The sequence below is a fragment of the Pseudophryne corroboree genome, chromosome 2 (genome assembly GCF_028390025.1).
Source record: "Pseudophryne corroboree isolate aPseCor3 chromosome 2, aPseCor3.hap2, whole genome shotgun sequence".
Classification (NCBI taxonomy): Eukaryota; Metazoa; Chordata; class Amphibia; order Anura; family Myobatrachidae; genus Pseudophryne; species Pseudophryne corroboree.
In genome coordinates, this window is record NC_086445.1 from 134,194,105 (window position 1) to 134,201,230 (window position 7,126).

General features: G+C 40.5%; 2 pseudogenes; one reads left to right on the forward strand and one right to left on the reverse strand.

Annotated features, from left to right (window-relative positions):
• Window positions 1–2,074: 2,074 nt before the first annotated feature.
• LOC135051679 (5S ribosomal RNA) lies at window positions 2,075–2,193 on the reverse strand (annotated as a pseudogene).
• A 4,389-nt stretch (window positions 2,194–6,582) lies between these two features.
• Window positions 6,583–6,700, forward strand: LOC135052541 (5S ribosomal RNA; annotated as a pseudogene).
• The last annotated feature ends 426 nt before the right edge of the window (window positions 6,701–7,126 follow it).

Below are 7,126 nucleotides of genomic sequence, written 5' to 3' on the forward strand. Positions count from 1 at the left end.
GGCTAAGTTATATTGGTAAATCTGAACGTAAATTTAAAGAAAGAATGACATGTCATAGGTCTGCGATTAGAATCGCATTAGAAACAGGTAAGAGTGATCAGCCCGTAGCTAAGCATTTCATGGCTTTTAAACATCCCATCAGCAGTATTCGATATAGAATGATTGATCAGGTCCCTAATAACATCAGAGGAGGAGACCGTGCTTTAAAACTATTACAAGTTGAAGCAAGGTGGATAGCGAGATTGGAGGTGATTCACCCTAAGGGTTTAAATGAACAATTTTCTTACGCATGTTTCTTATAATATCCTGTAAAGATTTATCTGCATTAGAATCTAGCTGTCGTTGTGCATTTAAAGTTTGTGTTCAATGTGATAACATGCAATGCGGGTTGTGCTGTTTTCAGGCTGTGCAGAATTAATCGGTTCTTTATTATACAATTCTACATATTACAGTGTTGTTATTAGTTTCTGCCCAATGTTGCTACTTGTAGACTTATGTGATACTGTTGTAACATTTTTATATGACATCATTTATGATATAACTCCACTGTAACTATTTGGTTTCCATGGTGTCGTGTTTCTCTGTCAGTGCGCTGACGGCACTATTATATCACTTCCGGGTTTATGACCGGATGCTTGGAGTCCGGATGGTTTGGGAGAGCACACGTGGGTAGTTCTATAAAGGTATGTTTTTATTGCATTGTTAATAAAAGTCTGACGACAGTGGGGTGTCCACTGAAACGTTACATCAACTTCTGTTGACCGTGTGAGTTCTTGGAATTGCCGTGAGTGCCACGTTTTTGCTCTACTATATATATATATATGTATATAAATGCAAAGATTAAAATTGCGCCACATGTATGATAAACAGATATGTTGTTTGGAGAACTAGTTGCTATGACACTCCCCTATGCTACTGGCGGGGCGTCTGCTATTACCCTCAAATTATAGGGGTGGTAAACCCCTAAAGATAATGTAGGAATAGGAGGGGATGAGGGTTTGTAGCGACCTTGGTGTCGGTAAGGTAAAAACTAGCAGTAAGTTTTAAAAAGTTAAAACTATTTATTCACATAAAAATTCAAACATAAAAGAGATACATAAAAAATGGGACAATTTAAAACACAACTGAACTAAAAGCACCAAATAAAAGAGTATAAAAGAGCCTTATCTTAGAGAGAGGTATGTACAGGTCACCCAACGCGTTTCGTCTGATGAGACTTCTTCACAGGGTAGGGACAAAATGAACCTTGGCAGCTATTTATAGCTCTAGCCCTCAGTGGGAGGGTAGTGACATCATTAGGAATCATGTGACATAATTTGTTAACATTTATTCTTATACATATAGATCAGTATACCTGGCAGTGGATTACAGCTTAGTGGGGAGTTATGCACAGTAATTACAGTTCAAAACGAGTGTTTTTAGGGCCCAATGTGTAGGAAATAGTCTTTAAAGTCATAAAAAGCGGCATTTCCGCCACACTTCCGGTTGCGGCGGTCGCGGAACGTCACTTCCGCCACACATCCGGTTTCTTCTGCGCATGCGTCCGCGGCAATCCAGCGCGATCACATGGGCTGTAAGCTTGTGCAGGATTCGGAGGCTCTTAGGTCATAGAAAGAGGCTGTGATATTCAGTATCTCCATATAGCGGCGGCCATTTTCTGCAGGATTATGTCCATAGAATTCCAGTATGTGGCGGCCATTTCTCAGTAGTTCATTGTATGAAAATGACATTCCAGTAATCCCGGTCGTCATGGCAACGATTCAGTACATAGAATAAATGAAAATATCAGAATCACATAATACTTATTACGAGATATCTAGTAGCTTTCTAGTAGTGCAAAAAACTTAGTTAGAAACAGTGTTATTAATGGCGCAGATTACTTAATGTTAGAACAGTAAACTATTATGACATTAAACTATAAGGTGTGTATTATATCGTAACTGTGGTTACAGAGGTATGGATGTGTAAATTTAGTACTTGTGTGATATAATAGGAACTAAAGATCGTGCTCAGTGTAACTATATATATGCGGATAAATAAGGAGTATACTTCTTTCATAGGCACTTATTCCTATTTTATACAGTACCTGATCTTCCCAGGTGGTCCCCCTTTCTGGTACTGATCAGGCCCATCGCTGCTTGGCTTCCAAGATCGGGCGTATTTGGGCATTTCCAGCATGGTATGACTGTAATACTTTTTCGCCTTCCAGATTCATGCTCCGACCGCATATTTGACGCTATTTTAATATCGTGAAACATTTCCGTGGCTCAATTTTAATCTTTGCATTTATATTTATCTCCGGTATTAATTATTTATTGCTGCCTGGTGGTAGGGTACAAACCTACAGAATGTTGGGGAACACAGAACATACCAGTAGAAGGAATGTGTGGTGCAAAAAGATCTTTAATGAAAATATCACTATAAATGAACCCACCCAACCCTGTAATTTAGATGACCTATTCTGGGGAATAGAAAGACTCCTCACCAAGGAAGTTAAAACCTGGTGGGATATCAAGGGCTTGGAACATTACATATCAGTTGACAGGGTTCCAAGGGGTCTTAGGTTACTCAAACAACCCACATTTGGCAAACAGGAAGGAGCATTCATGGAAAAATGGGATAAGATATTACACACCTGTTCTTTAGACCTTATGAAACTCCTTGTCGATGAAAAGAAAAAATCCCTCTCATCCTTAGAGATGGAAATTAAAACTAAAGAAAAAGAACTGGAACCTTTCAAAGACAAGGAGGACTACAATGTCAACAAAGGAGTATTGAATAAGAAAATGGAGCGTATAGAGAACGAGGTGATTAAAGGGAAGGAGAATAAGTTTCTAAGGGACAAAAGAGACTACGAGCAAGGGAGAGTGAAGAATTGGAGCAGATTCAAAACAAACGACCACCAAAGAATGGACGGAGGGAATTGGAAAACTGTCCCTACAAGGGCAAATACAACACAGAATAAAAGTAGAGATACTCCAACAAGTAGTATCAAGACATCTAATAGATACGCGACATTACAGAGACACAGCTCAAACAGCGATCAGGATTTTTTATTCCAACGATCAGGCGCAAGACCGAAAAACCTCACAAGATACTCAGTGAGAGAGGATATACAACATGCATCGCCCCTAAAAAGATTTACAGAAGAAGAGGATGCCGAGGAGGTAGGAGGGAGAGAAAACAAAAAAAGAACATTTCAGCAGTCGTAACTGATCCAAGAGGGAGAGGCATTTTTAATTTATCCCAACATAAACTGACAGAACCAGAAATATCCCTCCTAAGCAAAGGATTATCTTTGGCACCAACAGGGGGACTTAACAAATTTGAGACGTTTATCGATCTGTTAGGATCTCCTGCTCTGTGCTGCCACGTCGCCATGGCAACCGGAAGGCAAGTGTTAGCGAAGTGACCTGAGCGCAGCTGATACTCCGGTCCGAGTTTTTACTGTGTAGTGGTTACAGGCTCTGTGCACGGCAGGGAATCCGGCGCTGGTTTTGTGCTCACAGTCTGTGAGGTCTGAGTGGGGCGTGGACAGCACCTGCTATATAAACCATCCTCTCAGGCTAGGCAAATGCTGCTGAATCTTTGTTTGTTAGTCAGTTCCAGAGAGTTAGCTAGTACTGTGTGACTTTGTATTTACTTGTTGCTTACTGCGAATAGGCCTTGGGATTCGGTACTTCATTCTGCCAATCCGGACCTAGCAGTAAGACTGGAGTCAGTTGTTTGACCTGCTGGGGTTCTTTTGCTATTCTGTGAACCCAGCAGGTTTGCGGCTGTACTCTCAGACCTGCTTGCTTAATCCTCCCTCACTGTGCAGGGCGTCCAGGTGTCAGTTTAGTGGCAGTAAGCTGAACCTTTGCCCTGCAAGTGGGGGTTAGGATTGTGGATACTCTCCTTGTGTCTATATTTCTATCTCTGATCAAGGAGTTTATTCCCACACCCGTTGGTAACCCTTTGGGGTTTTTTCTGTTGCTCTTAGCAACATCATTTCAGGTGCTCCACATGTGAAATCACTACACATCGCTTCATTGTCCGCTCTATTCCATCTGAGCATTCCTGACACTAGGGAGACACCCAATTCCTGAGCCTTTGGGCTTCTCCGTTCACTTTGTGTTTATTAGTTATTCCATCACCTCCTGTGTATGTTATGTTATACTGTCTGTGAGTTCGTTTGCTTCGCTTCCCTCTCTGTTCATACACCGGTATACTCCTGTTAGCACTGGTGTGCGTAACACGATCTGAACAAGTTCGTTAGAAAACTCACATTAAAAAGACATTTCATAAAAAAGGAGGAATGAAATCATAGCAAACTACGATAGTCGTTCCAAATCAGGTCTTAAACCCACCTCCAAATATTATCCCCTTGAGTCTAAAGGAAGCAACATCAGCACATTCTATGAACTAGTGAAGAAGGATCTTTGTGACATTGACCAAGGGAGGATAAAGGAGAAAAACATCACAAACAGGGAGAGTGAAGCCTTGAAAAATTTACAGAAAAACCAAGGAATTGTAGTAAAACAAGCTAACAAAGGGGGGGGGGGGTCTGGTCATTATGGATCGGGACAAATACATCCTAGAGGCAGAAAGATTGCTGTCAGACGGAGTATTGTACAAGAAACTGACAGGAGATCCAAAGGATGAATACGTTGAGGAGTTAAGGACACTCCTACTGCAGGGTCTAAGAACAGGGACCATTACCAAAGAGGAATACCAATTTCTAATGAGATCAGAACCCACTACCCCCATCTTTTATTTCCTACCCAAAATACACAAAAGCTTGGAGAACCCGCCCGGAAGACCCATTGTGGCGGGGATAGACTCACTTACATCAAATCTCTCGGAATATGCTGATGTTTTTTTAAAACCATATGTGAAGGATCTTCCATCGTACCTTAAGGACACAACGTCAGTTTTAAATCTTTTAAATGACATTGAATGGAAGGACTCATACATGTGGGTTACAATAGATGTCCAATCCTTATACACATGTATCGAACATGACAAGGGAGTAAAGGCCTGTAAGGAATATCTGGATAATGATGCCTCTCTAGCAGACAACCATAAAAAATGTTATTTGTGATATTATGTATTTTATCCTTCATCATAATTATTTTAAGTTCTTGGATCAGTTTTACCTACAACAGTGTGGTACCGCTATGGGCACAATTTTTGCGCCCAGCTTCGCAGATCTTTTTATGGGTAGCTGGGAAAGAGATTTTATTTATAACAATCAAGTTTTTACCAGTAATATCATCTTTTATCGAAGATACATTGATGATATTTTAATCATCTGGGATGGCGATATGGAATGTTTTAACCAATTTTTTAAACATATTAATACCAATATGATGAACCTGGCTTTTACCTTCAATGTGAATAAAGAACAAATTGAATTTCTGGACCTGGTTCTTACAGGAGAGAATGGGAAAGTCACGACAAAAAACTTAATCAAACAAGTAGATACCAACAGTTATCTCCATTACAAGAGTAACCATCTTAAAAGTTGGAAGAATAATTTTCCCATCTCCCAATTCAGCAGAATCAAAAGGAATTGTAGTAAACCAGAAGACTGCCAGATCCAACTAGAAACATACAGAGATAGATTCAAACAGAAGGAATATCCAGACACCATCCTGAAAGAAGCCATCACCAGAACCAACCAAACAAATAGAACAAAAATTCTCGAGTATAAAACAAAGGAAAAACCAAAAGACTCTACAGCATTTATTACAACTTTCAACCGGCACGAACAATCCATCAGAGACTCGTTCAGGAACCACTGGAGAATTTTATTGATGGATCCAATCTTGAAAGAAATCCTCCCTCCCCATCCTGAAATCCTATTCAGAAAATCGCGAAACTTGTAGGACTTGATAGCACCAAGTATGCTGAAGGCACACCAAGCAAAGGACCACACATGGCCTAAATGTGTGGGATCCTATAAGTGTGGGCGATGCAACGTTTGCAGATATCTACACCCTAACAGAAAAACATTCACTGATATGGAAAAGAAAAAGGAGTACAGAATTAAAGAACATATGAACTGTAACACCCAATCAGTGGTATACCTTTTGGAATGCAACTGCGGTAAACAATATGTAGGGAAGAAAAAGAGACCTCTGAAATTAAGGATACAAGAACATGTGAGAAACATCAAGAATAAAGTAGAGAGCCATGCCGTGTCTAAACATTTCATCCATACACACAACTCTAATCCGGAAGCCCTGACGTTCAAAGGCATAGAATTGGTGAAACTAGGAGACAGAGGAGGGGATCTCGCTAACAAGTTGTCACGTCGCGAAATGTTTTGGATATTTCAACTACAGACACTGCAGCCTAAAGGATTTAATGACAACTACGAGATCGCCCCCTTCCTTTAAAAACACGGTACTTTCACTTCTTAATAGTCGCCGTTCGGCAATCCCATATACACCCCCTCTCCCGCACTCCCCCCCATCCACGCCCCTTCCCCCCCCCCCCCCCCACTCACCCCCCCCCCCCCGCACACTTCGTAAATGTTTCACGATATTAAAATAGCGTCAAATATGCGGTCGAAGCATGAATCTGGAAGGCGAAAAAGTATTAGTCATACCACGCTGGAAATGCCCAAATACGCCCGATCTTGGAAGCCAAGCAGCGATGGGCCTGATCAGTACCAGAAAGGGGGACCACCTGGGAAGATCAGGTACTGTATAAAATAGGAATAAGTGCCTATGAAAGAAGTATACTCCTTATTTATCCGCATATATATAGTTACACTGAGCACGATCTTTAGTTCCTATTATATCACACAAGTACTAAATTTAGACATCCATACCTCTGTAACCACAGTTACGATATAATACACACCTTATAGTTTAATTTTTAAAATAGTTTACTGTTCTAACATTAAGTAATCTGCTCCATTAATAACACTGTTTCTAACTAAGTTTTTTGCACTACTAGAAAGCTACTAGATATCTCGTAATAAGTATTATGTGATTCTGATATTTTCATTTATTACTTCTATGTACTGAATCGTTGCCATGACGACCGGGATTACTGGAGTGTCATTTTCATACAATGAACTACTGAGAAATGGCCGCCACATACTGGAATTCTATGGACATAATCCTGCAGAAAA